At 39.0% G+C, this 19040-nt stretch overlaps 1 long non-coding RNA gene across 2 annotated transcripts in view; it reads left to right on the top strand.

The window, feature by feature from the left end:
* The window catches only part of LOC140905889 (uncharacterized), a 96343-nt gene that overhangs the window by 8047 nt on the left and 69256 nt on the right, over positions 1-19040 (top strand). For both annotated transcript variants that reach the window (XR_012156973.1, XR_012156974.1), the window contains exon 2: positions 10761-10812. This is a non-coding gene — a long non-coding RNA (uncharacterized LOC140905889). The remainder of the gene's footprint in view (positions 1-10760; positions 10813-19040) is intronic.

Genomic DNA, 19040 nt, shown 5'->3' with positions numbered 1-19040 from the left:
ATAAATACCGGAGAGGGAGAGGAATTATTTAAGCTCAGTACCAATGTGGACACAAGAACAAATGGATATAAACTGGTCATTGGGAAGTTTAGACTTGAAATTAGATGAAGGTTTCTAACCATCAGATGAGTGAAGTTCTGGAATAGCCTTCCAAGGGAAACAGTGGGGGCAAAAGACCTATCTGGCTTTAAGATTAAACTCGATAAGTTTATGGAGGAGATGGTATGATGGGATAACATGATTTTGGCAATTAATTGATCTTCAAATATTCATGGTAAATAGGCCCAATGGCCTGTGATGGGATGTTAGATGGGGTGGGATCTGAGTTACTACAGAGAATTCTTTCCTGGGTATCTGGCTGGTGAATCTTGCCCATATGCTCAAGGTTCAGCTGTTAGCCATATTTGGGGTCGGGAAGCAATTTTCCTCCAGGGCAGATTGGAAGAGGCCCTGCAGGTTTTTCGCCTTCCTCTGTAGCATGGGGCATGGGTCACTTGCTGGAGGATTCTCTGGTCCTTGAAGTCTTTAAGCCATGATTTGAGGACTTCAATAGCTCAGACATAGGTGAGAGGTTTATCGCAGGAGTGGGTGGGTGAGATTCTGTGGCCTGCATTATGCAGGAGGTCAGACTAGATGATCATAATGGTCCCTTCTGACCTTAATATCTATGAATCCCTGTGCAGTAGGGAAGTTATCCTTATTTACAAATGTGGATCTGAGGCACTGTGTAGCTTGTGATTTGCTTAAGGTCACAAAACATCTGTAGTTGAAGCAGGAACTGAACGCAAGTCTCTTAAATCCCATCTGAGGTTTCTATCCACTAATTACCTCTTCTACCACTGAAAACATAGTGTGTGTGTGTGTGTGTGTGTGGGGTGGGCAAGACCATAGTTCACCTAACTAGTGCTCCTAGTTTCGAGCCATCCTTACAATTAGGGGATCAGAGGGTCACAGTTGTGACCAGCCTATAGGGGGGAGGCAAAAGTAGGTGTGTGGATATTCGTTGTATGCTCCCACTTCCCCTTTTGGACTTGTGCAGGGACCAGCCATGATCTAGCCTCAATTCAGATCAAAACAGGGACTTGATTCTACACTATCCTGTTAGTATTTGCAGACTCACCTTAGCTTTTCTTGCACACAATTCAAAGCTTAACTGATCTAGGTTATGAATTATCCAACAGCTTTCTATTAGCCTAGGCCAACAGAAGGAAGAGAGGAACCAAAATCTCAATTACACATACAAGTATGTTGACAATTAGTGAGGCCATAATAATAATTTAACAGTTTTTCAAGAAAATGAACCCTAGTGCTTTGAGAGCAGGGAGATTTATATTTGAGGTTATAGAACTACAGGGATGGGAAGGAACAAGTGTAAATCAATAATCAGCCATCTATTGATGGCAGAAAAGAAACAAGAAACAAAAAACAAACCAAAAGTAACCTGGAAGATAACTGACTTTTTAAACAAAGGAAATGCAGTAGAACTAATCTACATGCATTTCAGTAAAGCATTTGATACAGGTACACATGGGAAATTATTAGTTAAATTGGAGAAGATGAGGATTAATATGAGAATTGAAAGGTGGATAGGAGAGACTACAACAGGTCATACTGAAAGGTGAACGGTCAGGCTGGAGGGAGGTTACTAGTGGAGTTCCTCAGGAATTGATCTTGGGACCAATTAACATTTTTATTACTGACCTTGGCACAAAAAGTGGGAGTGTGCTAATAAAATTTGAGGATGACACAAAGTTGGGAGGTATTGCCAATATGGAGGAGGACCAGAATATCACACAAAATGATCTGGATGACCTTGTAAACTGGAGTAATAGAAATGGGATGAAATTTAATAGTGCAAAGTGCAAGGTCATGCATGAATTTGGGACTAACAACAAGAATGTTTGCTATAAGTTAGGGACATATCAGTTGGAAGTGATGGAGAAAGAGAAAGATCTGAGTGTATTGGTTGATCCCAGGATGACTATGAACCACCAATGTGATGTGGCTATGAAAAAGGCTATTGCAGTCCTAGGATGCATCAGGCAAGGTATTTCCAATAGAGACAGGGAAGTGTTAATACCATTATACAAGACACTGGTGAGACCTTATCTGGAATACTGTGTGCAGTTCTCGCCTTGTGTGTAAGAAAGATGAATTCAAACTGGAACAGCTGCAGAGAAGGGCTACTAGGATGATCCAAGGAATGGAAAGCTTACCTTAGGAGAGGAAACTCAAAAGCTTGGCCTATTCAGCCTAGCCAAACATAGGTGCTGAGTTTTATTTTCCCCAGGGGTGCTCACCCCTGCTCCACCCTGGGGCCCCACCCTCAATCTGTCTCTTCCTGCCCTGCTCCAACCCCCTCCCACATGGCCCTGCCCACTCACCACTCCCTGCTTTCTGCCCTCCCCCAAGCACTTCCCCCAGCCACCGAACTGCTGTGGCTGGTGGGTGCTGAGCACTCACAATTTTTTTTCCGTGGGAGTTCTATCCCCAGAGCACCCTTGGAGTTGGCACCTATGTAACCAAAAGAAGGCTGAGGGGTGATATGATTCCTCTCTAAAAAGACATCAGAGAGATAAATACCAGGGAGGGAGAGGAGTTATTTAAATTAAGTGCCAAAGCGAACACAAAATGTGGATATAAATTGGCCATCAACAAGTTTAGGCTTGAAATTAGACAAAAGTTTCTAACCATTAGAGGAGTTAAGTTCTGGAGCAGACTTCCAAGGTGAGTTGTGGGAGCAAAAAACCTAACTGGCTTCAAGACTGAGCTTGATAAGTTTATGGAGAGGATCATATGATGAGACTGCCTACAATGGCATGTAGTTGATCTGTGGCTGCGAGCAGCAAACATCTCTAATGGCTGGTGATGGGACACTAGATGGAGAGGGCTCTGAGTTACTACAGATGATTCTTTCCCAGGTGTCGGGCTGGTCAGTGCTGCCCACATGCTCAGGGTCTAACTGATTGCCATATTTGGGGTTGGGAAGGAATTTTCCCCCATGTCAGATTGGCAGAGACCCTGGGGTTTTTTTGCCCTCCTCTGTAGCATGGGCCATGGGTCACTTTCAAATTTAAACTAATGTTAAATGGATTCTCTGTAGCTTGAAGTCTTTAAATCAGATAGAGGAAGGGTCAGTGAGTCTCTGTGGCCTACACTGTGCAGGAGGTCAGACTAGATGATCATTATGGTCTCCTCTGATCTTAAAGTCTCTGAGTGTGCCTTAGGATCCAATCCTGCAGCCTATATTAAGGAAAGACTTCCCAATGCCAATGAAAGCTTTCCAGAGTCAGGACTGGTCCTTAGAGAATGTATAGCATTTTACATAAAATTCTGTCTTGTTTCATTAGTGGGTTTTTTGTGGGTGCGGGGTGGGGTAAGGGGGGGGGCAAAGGGGAAGCCTCCAGCTGGCTCCTCCACAAGTCTCTTTGAAGATCTCCTGAGTTTGGGTTGTCAAATCCCTGCATGTGAGAGCCATGATGGTTAACTCACACTTACAATGGAAGAATTTGAAAGAAACTTTGAGATCCCTCCCTCAGAGGAGAGGTTTGACAATATTACTGGTCTAGCAGATGGGGGAAGCAGTAGACATAACATATCTTAATTTTATTAAAGCTTTTGAAGTCCCACATGACATTCTCATAAGCAAACTAGGGAAATACAGTCTGAATGATTTTACTACAAGGTGGGTGCACAACTGGTTGAAAGACCATACTCAGAGTGGTTATCAATGGTTTGTTGTCAAACTGGGAGAGCGTATCTTGTGGGCTTCCACAGGAGTCACTCCTGGTCTGGTACTATTCAGTATTTTTCTTTAAATGTACTAATTAAACAGATAATGGAGTGGAGAGTATGTATATAAAATTTGCAGATGACTCCAGGCTGGGAGGGGTTGCAAGCACTTTGGACGACAGGATTAGAATTCAAAATGACCTTGATGAATTGGAGAATTAGTCTGAATTCAACAAGATGAAATTAAAATAAAGACAAATGCAAAATCCTTCACTTATGAAGGAAAATGCACAGCTACAAAATGGAGAATAACTGGCATGGCAGTAGCACTGCTGAAAAGGATCTGGGGGCTATAGTGGATCACAAATTGAACATGAGTAAGGCTATGATTTTGCCATGAATATTTTTATTAAAAATTACAGACAGGATGCGGGCAACAAGCAATAAATCATGGATCTATTGAAGCCAAAGGCCGAGCCCTGCTGCCTGGGACTGAAGCCCAAGCCCAAGCACTGCTACCCAAGGCTAAATTATTGGAATTTTCAAGAAGTCACAGAAGTCTCGTAAAATCACAGCTCCCATGACCTCCGTGACAGATTCGTAGACTTAAATATGAGTCAACAATGTGATACAGTTGCAAAAACTGCATTGTGAGGATTACTAACAAGTATGTTGTATGTAAGACACAGGAGATAACTGTCCTGCTCTACTCAACACTGGTGTGTTCTGTGTCCAATTGTGGAATCCACACTCCAGGAAAGATGTGGACAAATTGGAAGAGTCCAGAGGAGAGCTTCCAAGGGAGGCTGTGAAATCCCAATCATTGGAGGTTTTTAAGAACAGGTTAGACAAATGCCCTTCAGGGATGGTCCAGGCTCACTTGGTCCTGCCTCAGCTCCAGGGGCTGGACTTGATGACATCTCAACCCACCTTACATTTCTGATGCATTTCCCCCTTCTCTGAGTTTCTCTCTGAACATAGCCAAAGTCTGGACCTTTCTCCCATGAAACATCATTTTCTACTGGAAGATGGAGGAGCTGTCTCTTCATTACCTTAACTTCAGCTAGCAACAGCAACTGCTTTTGGAGAAGCTCATACAAATATACCGCAGTTTGCATCAGCTAATGGTGGTAGAGAAAAACACTGAGATGACTATAAGAATGCTCCGAAGAACTGAGGGCCTCAGGGAAGTTCCATTAAAGACAGTGAAGAGACTCCCATTGCAATCAGTGGAGTTCAATTAGACCCTAATGTGTTGTGTTAACAAACTGGGCTTTGTCCTCTGCAAGCTACCATGACACACGCCCATGTTCTATAGGCAGAAACCCACCATTACCTGAAGATAGTGGAAGCACTCCTTGCTGGATCAAAAGATTCTTCTAAGGAAGATGAATGCTAACCATTAATACCAAATTCAGAATTATACAGTAGATAGTCAAATGGATGGTAAAATTTACATTATTTTGAAACAAAGTTTTAATCTTTTAACATACCTACTGTGACCTACTGAGGAAAGAGTTGTCACATTATAATAGTGTGAAGATCATATTGATACTCCACATTTCCTATGACTAGAGTTATCTGAATCTCCCACAGATAGTCTGACATTTCCAGATGCACAGTCATCTGTACAGAAAGGCTGTTTTGTTAGAGAGCAGAAGAGAGTCTTTCACTGACTGCTTTTGAGTTTTACGTTTATAGCTATTGAACAAGACAGCATCAAATATCTTTTCTGATCTTAGTTACAGTACTACAGTGAGATGTATGTGGGTCATTTCAGCTTTGATATCCTGTATAAAGTCCCACCATGTGTTCATTAGCCCTCACGACCTTCTACTCAATCATTACTCTGGGACAAGAAATATAAAATGAAGAGACAAAACTTCATGCTGTTTTTCAGCAGTTTTAAATTTAGTTTTAGAAGTTTGTACTAGAGCCAGACATTTCACATATTTTAAAAAGGCAAGGATTTAAACTGACCTGTAGGGGTTGGCTTCATGTGTGATTAGGTGACTTGTACTCTGGGCAGTGTTGAATTCAAAAGACTATTTCTTGCTTATGCAAACAAATGGCTTTCTGCACATATAGTAGTTCACATTGTTGATGAGGACTTGCTGTTTAATTAAATATCTAATCAAAAATAGTTTTGTTTTGGTGCATTGCCACATGCATTGGAACAATAAATCTGCAAAGATTGCAAAGTTTTGGCCAAACAAAAATGACCTACCTTAGGACTTCAGGTTTGACTGAAAAACAAAACTAAAGAATCCAATGTGAAATGATGATAATACAACTTCCAAGGAATAACTGAGCTTAATAAAACTGCTCTTTCTTTATCATTCTTAAATAATTATAGCCACTGGTCCAGGATCTCCCTCTTGCTTACACTTGTGTAATTCGTTGGCCAGTTGTGCACTTCTGAGATCAGACCTTTGAGTATCAGAATTATGACAAAGTGAGAATACCCATTAAATATATATATATCCCTAGAGTTGTTGCTCCCCCAATGAACTTCGCTTTCAATAAGTATATTGTAGCATGTTATTTTCTCCCGGATTCCTCCTGTTCTTATAATAATACGATGCTTCTTTTTTGACATGTCAGCTTTTGTTCTTATTTGGGACCACTCATTTTTGAATTATTGATTGGTTATTTTTCATGATCGGTTTGATTGTGTTCTTCACATACTCATCACTTTGGGTCAAGCATAATCAGTGCTTTGGATCAAAGGCATTACAGGCTGAATCCTGATATACTCACTCAGGGTGAAATCCTGGGCTCATTGAAATCAATGGTAATATTTCTTAGCCCTTTCTCAAACAAAATGCTCATTAAAGTGAAAAGGAGTTTTTTCTTGTGTCTGACTATTACATAAATAAGTGAAAAGGAGTTTTTTCTTGTGTCTGACTATTACATAAATAACATAATATTTAAGTCCTTAATAATATTTACCTACCTCAGAGGGGGAACTGTCTATAGATGAGATTTTGTGCAGCTGACAGGGAGAGGGCTTTACACCCCTTTCTCCCCAGAACACTGGAAGCAAGTATGGATGACAGTGAGACACAGCAGCCTATTCCCTCCAGTGGGAGGGCTGCCATGCCCATAGAGAAGTTATCTCTAGGAAGGGTGGTAGAAACAGGGTGCCTGGCACAGCTGTGTGAAGGAATGAGTATCCGAGATTGCTGAACTGGAGAACTAGCAGGACTGGGAAAGAGGTTGCCTTGGGCAATTGTTAGGTGAGTGTGGGTGATGAGTGAGTGCCTTGAGCAGGGAAATTAGAAGTGTTTTGGGTGAAGCACCACATGCATAGCCCAGGACAAATCATGTTCAGCACCATTTCAAAACCGATAGTCTATAAAACTGTAGTGACACAGGCTCCTGGAACTAAAACGAGAAAAGCATCCATTACTTAAATAAAAATCTGAGAGGAAACAAGCACTTTTTCTGAAACCATCATTGAATGCATTTTGGCCTTGCCCGGATTTCCAACTATGCAGTGCTCAGCATTGGTTGAACTGCACTGATTGCTCCTAGCTGTTCTGTGCAATATGTACATTTTCTAGAGAGACAAGGTGGGTGAGCTAATATCTTTTATTGGATCAACTTCTGTTGGTGAGAGAGAGAGAGAAGCTTTTGAGCTACACAGAGCTTGTTATATTTGCAATACCAAAGAAAAGCTTCCTGCTGTATGTCTCCAATGGCAGAGCTGAAAGTGCAGTGGCCGTCTTTACTGAGAATAAGAGAAACTAACAGGAAATATGAGGCAGCCATCTTTGTAGATAATAGTGCATATACTAAAGTTACTGGAAACAGTTAAAGGAGAATAGATCATAAAATCTGCTGGAATAAAGGTACATAGAGAAAGAGAGGGGGGGAAAAAGCAGCCATAACTTAGATAAAAAGCTGAAAGAAAAGAATGTACAGGAACAGCTAGTAAAAAAAAATACAATAATTTAAAAAGACAAAGCGAAAAAAGAGCACACATGTGCAAGTGCAAAGGGTGTTTGCATTACACGTATGCCCAGTGAGGGAGTATCCATGAGGATGGATAAGGTGTTTAATAGGGGCAAAAATGGTCAAGGAGAGTCAGAAATCTTTTGGCTGTATTTGAAACTGGAAACTTAAAATGACAAGTTGCTGTTCAGCTACACTATGTGGGTGAGGAAGTAAATTATGCTTCTGATTCACTGCTTCTGCCCCCTAAAAATAACCCAGCAGAGACGTAGATCCATTTGAAAAATCCCTTTTTGTTCTGACTTTTTTTGTTTTTAAAAAATGTGATAAATGAAACGTTTGTCTTCAGAAAACTGGTGCAGGAAGTAGCTGAAACACTGACCAGCTGTAATGCAAGATTATCCCAGCTGGCACTCAGATCTGAGTTGGATGACTTGGATCATAAAATCAACCTGAAAATTGTGCAATATTGTACAAAATGTGATGCTGGGAGGAGGTAGCTAACAGCCAAAGTGAGGAAGCTGGAACACATGCTGCAAAAGCAGAGTCAAGACTTCAAGCAGTTGAGACTGAAAAGGAATGACTGAAAGAAGTTTAAAAAAGGCACAGGAACGAACTGATGGATTTACAGAAGGAAGGAGTAAAAATGGTGAAACTCAAATAGCAAGTGGAATTTTGGTGGCAAACACAGGCAAAGAAGAAATTAAACTTGTCAGAGGAACTCCGGATGCATTTTGACAGTATAACAAAGGAGAAAAGACCAATATATCTTGCCTTCTAGATATTTTAATATAGATACACCAAAATTCCAGGGACAGTGCTGATATTAAAAATGTTCTCAAGTCGTAGCAGTCCATTAGAAACTTTCAAAAAGCAGGCTTCCTTAACTTCATTTAAGATAAAAGAGGATATGTAATTGCAGTAAGAAGACGACCAGTGAGGAAGGTTTACAAGACTGTAAAACCTGATGATGATTATTTTTTTTATGACGATGAGACTGGAGTGGTTTGTTTGTTAGCCTTTGATGGACTTGTAAAGCGTTCCAGGAGGAATGTACTGATATGTCCATGTAAGGCTATCTGAACATTGTAACCTGAGAACCCCAGAACTATGGAAAATGATTCTAGAAAACAGCTGTTGGAATGTGGAGCAAATTGCTGGAATTCTGCTAATAAAAAAAACATATGTTATCTCCGTGTGAATGTGTATACTTGGATTTATTTCCACAAGCAAATCTGCCCAGATGTTTTTGAATTACAGGGCAGTGAAAATGTAACCTATTGCTGACTTCTGCAAATAGGTCTAACTTTTTGGGGGGAGGTTCTATACCTTAAAAGATAGGTTAGTTTTCTGAGTTAAGTCTTCTCAAGTACATATAAACTTTCCTAATAAATAAATAAATAAAATAAAAATAGCATGTAGGCTTGTTTTGAACAAAACCATAGTATTATTATTTCATTATTAAGTGCTGACAATATGCTTGTGCCTGCACAAAGCATGAAATGAGCACAGTCCCTGTCTCAAAAAACATAGTCTGCTGACTGCCCTAAAAATTAGAAGGTATTTAAAGATTTTCTTGTGAAATCACTCGCTCAATATGAGCAGCTCTGGCGGGGAAAGATTTCACTAAAAACTAGCCAGTGGGGTGGGTCAGTGTTTGGGTGTCCAACTTTTGACTTCTATGGCCTAATTTTCAGAGGTGCAGAGCATTTACCATTCCAGTGAAATCAAGGCCACGTGTGGATACTTAGGGAATCAGGCTTTGGGCACCCAAAAAATAAAATAGACTTAAAGGCCAATTTTGAAAACTTGCACCTGACCCCTTTTGCCCCCTTCAGTCCTAATCTTAGTACACTCTTTTTTTTTTTTTGGCGGGGCGGGGAGTTGCTAGCTCATTTTCTTGCAAAGTTAGCCTTTAAAATGTAGGGTTTGGTAGCAAGAACTGTGTCTATAATGCCCTGCTGGGGTATTGATTCAGTACTGGCTCAAAAGAAAGGTGCCACCTACTGAATCACCATCAGCACCTGTATTTTCCTTGGAGATCTTCAGTCCAAACATAAGAACCATCCTATTCAGCTTTTGAGAATGGATGCAACCTGAGCTCAAAGTGGTATGGCTGAAGGCCAAATTCAAACAAACATATAAAACCTATAGAATGATGGGGCTGGTCAAGACCATGAGAGGTGTCTAGTTCAGACCCTATGCTGAGGTGGGACTAAGTAAACCTAGACCATCCCTGATAAGTGTTTGTCTAGCCTGTTCTTAAAAACTTCCAGTGATGGTGGATTCCACAGCCTCCCCTGGAAGCCTAATTCCAGAGCTAAACTATCCTTAGTTAGAAAGAGTTTTCTGATATCAAACCAAGCCAATTACTTCTTCTACTTTCAGTGGACATGGAGAACAATTGACTACAGTCCTCTTTATAACAGCTATTAACATATTTAAAGAGTGTTATGAGATTGCCTCCTCAGTCTTCTTGGCATGTTTAGTCTTGAGAAGTTTTTTTTAAACATTTCCACATAGGTCAGGTTTTCTAAATCTTTTATCATTTTTGTCGCTCTCCTCTGGGCGCTCTCCAATTTGTCCACATCTTCTTCAAGTGTGGCATCCACAACTGGACACAGTACTCTAGCTGAAACCTCACCAGTGCTGAATAAAGTGTATCTTACAGAGGATGCTTCTGTTAATACACCCCAGCATGATATTGGCCTTTTCAGCAACTGCATCACATTGTTGACTCATGTTCAATTTGTGATCTACTATGGCTCCTAGATTCTTTTCAGGACTACTACTTCCTAGCCAGTTATTCCCCATTTTTTAGTTATACATTTGATTTTTCCTTCCTAAATATAGTACTTTACACTTGTCTTGATTGAATTTCATCTTGTTGATTCCAGACCAATTCTCCAATTTGTCAAGGTCATTTTGAATTCTATTCCTGCTTTCCAAAGTGCTTGACACTCCTTCCACCATGATGTCATCTGCAAATTTTGTAAGCATATGCTACACTGCATTCTCAAAGTAACTAATGAAAATATCAAATGGTATATTAATAACATTTTCCTTTTCAGACAGAAATAGCTCCACGGTAGACACAACTGTCATGGTTCACTTTTCTAAAAGGTAAGAATGGCTATTCTTGTTGAACTTTTTGCTATGAGTGAAGCCATTGCCTTCATTATGAATGATATCACCAAAATTAACTATCTATGTGTTGATAAATCTAGACACTGTGGCAACTGGCTAAAGCACTGAACTGGGTCTTAGGACTGGGATTCTGCCACTGGCCTGCAGGCTGGCCTGCAGCCTGACCTTCCTCTCTCTGTATCTCAGTTTCCCCATCTGCAAGTTGGGGGTAATGATACTGACCTCCTTTTCTAAAGCACTTTGAGATCCTCTGATGAAAAGCTCTAGGTGTTATCTATTGGTTTTACACTGCCACCCATCACTGTAATATGTGAGTGCCCTCCACATAAAATCAATAGGATCTGAACACTTCTCTCTTTGTAGTATTAATTGACACCGATACACTTACCACTGGTGCACATGTTAAATAACTACTTGAAGTACATCAGTTGTCCATATTATTTTCCCTGTGCTGCTTTAGACAGCATTTAGCCTTTTTAGTTTTTCCATCATTTTTCCTCCATATGCCAGTGTCAGCAGGAACACTGAACCTCGCTTGGCTGATCAACTTGTTTATTTTACTTGCTTCCAAATAGATTTTTTTAAAAAATAGAAAATTAACAAGAAGTGAAGGAAAATAGGGTAGAAGTTACTTTTTTCCAGTAATAGCCTACAGTAGGTGTAGTAACTGCGGCATAAATTGCCATTTTTCCTTCACTGGAAACAGTTCCAGTCTGTCAATGTATATTTTTGGGTCTACTCTAAATAGTTACAACCGTTATTCTTTACAGTAGCATAAGAAACTGTAACTTCTGTGCTGTAACTGAATGCACAAAGCAATCTATAGAACCAGGAAAACATTCAGAACATCCTCCCTGTTCTTTCTTGCTTGTTTGTTTCCCAAACCTTTTATTCCTAAATATATTGTATCTAGAACTTCAAAAGCAATGGATCTGCATACAGAACAGCTTCTGAGAATGCCACAATGCTAGCTTCTGTTCTAAGCCCCATCCTACTATAAGATAAGTGCTTAAAATTAAGCATGTGAGTATGAGACCGCAGATCTGGAAAACTGCAGGTTGCCCAGGTTAAGATAGGAAGAGTGAGGGGGCCAATAGTTAGGTTAAAGTATTCCTTAATTTTCCCCTTGATCATGAGGATTTAGAGAGAGGGTCCAACCGAAGCCCCCAGTCTAAATTGCCCAAACTTAGGAAAATGTTGGATCTTGATCTGGCCCCCATCTGTAATTGGGTCAAGTCAAAACCCATTGATGTGACCACCAGTCCTGCTTCTATCCCAAACTCTGTGATGGAAAAGTTTGAACCTATCTGTAATCAAAACAATTCATTTGCCATATTCTTGTAACAGGACATCTCCTGTTTGCATAAAGAACTTAACCCAGGAGATGGTCATCTAAGAAAGAAAGAACAGTAACATTGAGGGTTTAGTTTTAAACCATTGAAGTCAGTTGTTGTTTTTTCCAAAGACTTCCATGGGAGGAGGATAAGGCTCTCAATTCAGAAATTTCTTACGGGAGTCAGTTAAGTCTGCAGATTTTCCAATTTGTCCTTAGGATTTGTACTAAAAGAACTAAGAATGGGATGCAGGAATTGAATTCCCTGCCAAATCCCCATTGTATCACTATAATGTGCAATGTTATGTTAGCCTTACAATACTCTGCATTTGATTGACCTTTCCACTCAAAACTGCAGTACAGTGTCAAGAACTTGTAACACAGAGGTGGAGAAACACCAGCCAATGCAAACACTAACTATGAAAAGGAGAAAGATTGCATTGTGCACTCTGTCAACTTAATATGTATCCAAAACCTGATTTCATTCTTGTGAAAAAAGTTGCCAATACAGAAAAGGCTGGAAAATGTATCCATTCTCATGGCAACCTTTGCATCCAGGATGGGGCTTTCTCTTTTACTTCCCTTCTTCTTCCTGCTTCTCAAACAGACTGTTTATTAATATATGTGAGAGTTGGACAAGCATCTTTTTTTGTTCCTATAAAAAACTGCCAGGCTTGTGATTCTCTCCTGGGGTTCATAGTCTGAGTGCCAGCAGAATCAGAACATCATTCCAAGAAGAATTTCTCACCTCAGTACTGCTGGCATGGGGGCTTTCTTCTTAATGAGGAAATCATTTACCTCCAAAATGATACCTTGTTTGCCTAGCTTCTAGAGTTCTTTAACTGAAGAAACAGAGACTGGAGAGTATTTTGGCTTGTTGTTCGAGCTCTGCAATAGAAAAGCCTACAACAAACCTATTCTACCTCTCTCAGAAGATCAAAAGAAAAAGACTCCGGTTTTGGGATTCTTAGGACTACTTCATCCTCGGGAAAGCATAAAGTAGATAAAGGAAACTGAGTCTTTAACAGTTTAAAAGCATGTTGCTTTTGTTGCTAACATCGTAGTACATCAGAAGTTGGCAAATGTACCACATTTTGAGCTTGATTCTCCTCTTATTTACACCAGTTCTACACTGATACCTCCATTGACTGCTCCTATTCAGCCTGGTATAAGTCAGAAGAGCATCAGGCCCTTAGATTTGAAAAAAGTCTTAGCATATAATCTTTTTCCATATATGATCATGTTTCTTTTAAATATTTTAAATTTATTTGCAGCTGTTTTTTCAAAGTTAACTTTTGTTATCTCTTGTTTGTGCAGTGTTAAAATATAGCTCAAAAGGCTTGCTTTTCAGTTTCAAAGTTTAAAAAGAAAAGCTGATTCAGAAATATTTCCACATATAAGGAACTATATCAAGCTGCCAGTTGCCTTTCAGTTTTCCCATCATGCTTACAAGAAATGTTCTAAAAGGAATGACTTTTCCTAGAATGGAAGAGATTTTGAACTAAGATTGTGATTTTTTTTCAAATCGTGATAAATTAATATGTCTCTTGAAAAATGTTCTGCTTTAAAAATTCCAATAACTTAAACTGGAGTGAGAGAGGTTTTAGGAGTTTTCTCTCAGTTCTTTGAGGGCGGAGGTGGTTGTTTTCTTATGAAGATATATTACAATATCTTAACTGTGAGAGATTAAATTCATCCTTGGGCAGAGGGCCAGCAAGTAAATCCCACTTATACCCTATTTTAAGTGAGATTTAAGAGGTACATGCCAGTAGACTTGAGTTGCCATCCTAGATTTGAACATTGATTTAAAGTAATTATGCCTGAAGGCGAGGGGAAAGAAATGGAGTAACCTCATGTTTTACCATTATTTACTAATTACTATTAACTATTTAATCTATTTTATAAAAAAAAGAATTTTTAAAGGGGCCACATTCTACTAAAATCAAACTTAATTCACTTAGAGCCTGATTCGAGGCCCATTGGAGTCAATAGAGAGACTCCAGGTGACTCTGATGGGCTTTGGATCAGCCCATAGAGTCCATTTTAGAAACTCTTCTAATTTAGACACAGCTAATAAATGAGGAAAAGTAAATCAAGAAATACAAACACTCTTTCATACCAGTGTGAGATTAATACAATCTATGATCTGCCTGATGGCATTTTAGAAAGGTTGGAACCACTTATCTAAAATATTACCGGATACATGTTTGTCCAAATAATTTGCATGTGCATCTCTCATAAATTAGCAAATTACTGCACATGGGCAATATGGCGTTGTATAGTTGTCCCCTAGCCCTGTCAGAAACATGATACCAGTTTGTTGTATAGACAGGGCCTTAAATGCAGAGTTAGAGTCATAGAAGCGTGGCCAGAAGGGACCACCAGATCATCTAGACTGACCTCCCGTGTATCACAGGCCACTAAAATCATCCAGCTACCCCTACAGCCAGCCCACCAGGCAGAATTAGACCAAAGTATTACAGCCCTCAGGAGACTAGACTGTTATGTGACACAGGCCAAGAACAGAGAGTTCAACTGGGTTACGGAACTCCAGACAGCTCCATGCCATAGAGCGGAGTGTGGGGTTAGGATTTGCCTCACAACTATTTGACTTTTGTGAACATCTTGCCACTGACAGATAATTTTTCTTTATAGCTGGATGAGTGCATTGACAACACAATATTTAACAAAAAAGAAAATTTCCAATAAGCCTCTAGCTACTGGAATTTGGGTGGAGATAAGTGAATTATATATCTGAGTGTGTAATTTCTACCCTGACAGAGGGATTGCCCTTCTTTTGAACATTTTAAGGGAACTTTACGAGTTTTAATCTGGAATGAATTTTAAAGAGTTTCTGATGACTCATGTAAAATCTTATGAAGAAAGAATTTTGCTTGTGTGTGATATTTTTCTTTCTTTCCCACATATTTTATTGCTAAGGACAATTGACCTTCCTTAACTTGTAATTAGACAGAATGATGCAATATGCAAATGTATGAGAGGGCCCTTTCAACTGGAGACATAAAACACTAAACACTTCTAACTATGAAGCACAGGCAGGCATAAATAGGTAAACTACCACTGCAGCCTTTCTGTACAGACTTTTGCTTTGATACTAATGCATGTAGCCACATAGGATAAAAGTATGATTTAAAACAGCTGCATAATAACCAGAACTGGATGACTTTTCACAATTTTAACTGAATATCCTTGTGAAGTTTTAAATGAACTTGCTTCAGCTGTGCTCATGGCCCTATTGATTTTGCAAATTTCAAAACTGCATACACAAGTATTCATGAATTTTAAATGTATATGTGCACAGCCTAGTCCACTAAGACCATTGAAGTGGCATGCCAGTATGAGCTGTGAATGCTCAGAGCTTTGGAAATCAGGCACTTTCATGTAGGTTCCTTAACATGGATTTAGGTGTCTAACTTGAGGCACCCAACTTTGAAAATCTTGACCTAAGTCAGTAAAGATATATCCAGTATTTATGACAATGAAATTAGTGTAAACATAAAACAATGAAAAAAGTTTCACCTCACTATACATGTTTATCTAAGGATATAGATAAAATATGATACTGTATTATTTGAAAAATAGTGTGTGATCATGAAATTAAAGACAAACATAATGAATAGACATCTTGGTTTATGCATGGAACTTAACTTGGCATTTCCTGACTGTTGACTGTTAACTCTGTGAACTTGACATTCCTTCATATGGAATATAAACAAATACAGATGGCCTTAATACTGTAGCATGGTACTGGATGTTGGAATGAGGGCTTTAGCAAATTTAGAAAACATATTATTTCAATTAAATGAAAAAAGTTCCAAGGTATTTGCTCTCTATTGAATTATATGATCAATACCCTTGTTAAAATAAATTTCAAAATGTTGGGCCCAGTCCAACAAAAAATATCTGTGGCCTTCGATGTCATTTAAACCCTGGAACGCCATGGATGCTGGCTGCAGAGTGTGCCAAGGAGAATGGGAGGGGGAGAAAGAAAGAATGCTTATGGCTGGGAGTCGCAGAGTTGTTCTTGGAAAGAAGAACTCTTGTCTCTGCTTTATGTCATGGTGACCCTCAGACCCCTATTCCGGTTCAGTCAATATCCGTCTATAAGGACTCTGTAGCCTATGTGTGTTTGTACAGCCCAAAGGTGGAAGTAATTCCAATGGCAAGTCTTAAAAAGGTAAAAAAGAAACATTTCAAGCCTGAACCATTGGCAGGTTAATTCAAAAGTATTTGGTTTGTGTAATACTTGAAAGAGCAGAGGCTAATCGAAAGGTGAGTTCCTTGCCTTGATCGCTAGAGCCCTGACTCCATAAGGCACTTATGACTAAACTGAAGCCAGTGGGACAGTTAATATACCTAAAATTTCAGCATGTGCTTCAGAACCTCTTTGTATCTAGATATGGGCCTCTCCCCCACATAACTGCAAAGTCAAGGGGAGAGTGGGAGGCTTCTCTACTTCTTGGTTTGACTTTAATATAGGATGGGAATGGCAAGTCTTCAGTCAAATGAGCAACTAGTTTTCTTCTCTTTGCCTGGCAGGAGCAAAGAGTAGCTTTCGGCTGATCTCTAGGTTAGAAGGGCACATGTGCTGAAACCATTAAAAAACACTGACTTCAGTGTGGCTGCTCATATGCTTAAGGTCTTTGCTGGATCAGGGTCAGGATGTTGCAGGATCAAGCCCTTATTTCAGGAGAGGGTTTTAACCCCTTCCTCATCAAGCACCATGTAAAATATCTATCTCAATACCCCTTTCACCAACCTTGTCACCCAGCACTTCTGAAAGTGTATAGATTCATAGATTTTAAGATGTTATAGCCAGATGTTACAATGTCTTTATGATAATCCAGATGTTACAATGTCATTATGATGATCCATTATGTGTTATCCATGCATAGCACAAGCCATAGAATTTCACCCAATGATTCTTGCATCAAGCCCATACCTTCTGGACTGGTTTAAGTTTCTCAGGGCAAACTTTCTAAATGATCATGTCAAGTTTCTATGTTCTTTGCTTATACTTGAGGTAAATCACTGGTTCTGAAAAAAACCTATCATTCTGGTTTAAGAATTCACGTAAAAAGCAAATGTGCTCCTTTATAAAAATACTCAGTAACGTTTATGAGGAAAATGTTGCTGATTTTGCTGAATGCTCTGCAATAGGAGAGTAATTCAGGTGGCATTTTATGTCAAAATTTTATAGTAACAAGCTAAGTGAGTCTAAATTTTTGAGGGCTATTTAATTTCTTAGGAACTGAGTTGAGGGGAAAAATCCCTAATCTCTGCACCACAGAGATTGCAGAAGCCAAATAAAGTTTCTTCCACTGACTTATTCAGTGTGGAAGCCTGCACTTTTTTGTGGGTGAACTAAATCATTACAATGTACTGTGTATTTTTAATACAGATGTTAATTGTAACTGAATTCATCTTAAGAAAAAGGGCGTGATTCGGTGTAGCTCACACGTTGAATAATTATTTTGCTGCTGAAATTCTTTAGATCTATGGAATAAGAAAGGACTAATTTGTAGGTGTCTTTTTCAGCAATCATAGGGGTCTTCATTATATCTCCAGCAGTAGCACAACAATGGATAGGTGGCTCTCTTTGTAATATTTGTAAATCATGATCCCAGAACTCTTTTGTTCATAGAACATGCTGAGAAAGGCTGCCCAAATGTAATCAGGAAATACCAGAAATCTCATGACAGAGCCTGTTCTTGTGAAATGTTCAGCCAGTTTGCAATTTAAGAAATTTGAATAGTTGTCCAGTATGAACCTTGGAGTTATTTCAGATGTGCCCAATGCTTGTCCTTCAAAGTATTACGAGTAATGATGATATTATTCTTTTTTACAGCAGCCAACAGTGTTAGTCAATTTACAGTATGACTAAAAGACCAGCTGTTTCATTCTGATATCACATATAATGATGTAAACAAAGTATACACTCAGGTCAATGGAGTTGCACTTATGCAAAACTGGTGTACAGGGCAAACAGATCCAAAGTATTTGTCCCTAACAGATTACAAGGCAATTGTGGGTTTGATGAGAGAGGAACAAATAAAGGAGAGGGGCTGGTAAAAGAAGAAAAAAGAAAAGGGTTAAGTGTAATAAGACAATAGAGTTTCCCAATATGGTGAAATACAAATCTTGATGGTTTCATTGTATACATACATTTTTTAAAACTGGTTAATGAACTTTCCATTGGCTCATGTGTAAATGGAAATATAGCCCAACAAAACAGATTGTGGCATGGGAAGATAGGAGCCCTGCAAATAATAAATAAGTTTTTATTTTTTGACTAAATAATAAAGTGAACCACAATAATAAACTAAGAATACCATTAACAAAATACATCCAAATTAGGAACAGCATACATAACACAGATGAGTGAGAAGATGAGACTAGCCAAAATCTCATTCCTTTTCTAATTACTGTCAACACAAAAAATTGATCATACAAAAAACCCCTAGAAATAACAACGATTGAGAAATCAAGTACTCAAATATCATTAAGGTGAGCTTTTAACCTTCAGACTACCCTCTTGTGATTATGCCTTAAAATATAGTTTCTCTTTATATCATAAATTATTTGACATCTAATACATATATATTATAATCCAAACTAGAATTTCTTTCATTAGCTTTGCATACAGTAAGTCACAGTACAGGACTGCTCCTTTTTCATTGGGCACCAGAAATAGTATGTGATTTAGATGGAGTAAATGGGCCAAAGGTATTGACATGATTTTGTTACTGTTCAGCATTAAACAAGCAGAGATCTCACCCTGCTTAACGAGGAAAAACAGTTAAATAATTTGAAATTTAAAATATTAAATAAGGTATTTGTTCCCTTGTTT

The sequence above is a fragment of the Lepidochelys kempii genome, chromosome 2, assembly GCF_965140285.1.
Source record: "Lepidochelys kempii isolate rLepKem1 chromosome 2, rLepKem1.hap1, whole genome shotgun sequence".
NCBI lineage: Eukaryota > Metazoa > Chordata > Testudines > Cheloniidae > Lepidochelys > Lepidochelys kempii.
Note: the sequence above shows the minus strand (reverse complement) of the source record. Positions and strands in the feature narration are given on the sequence as shown.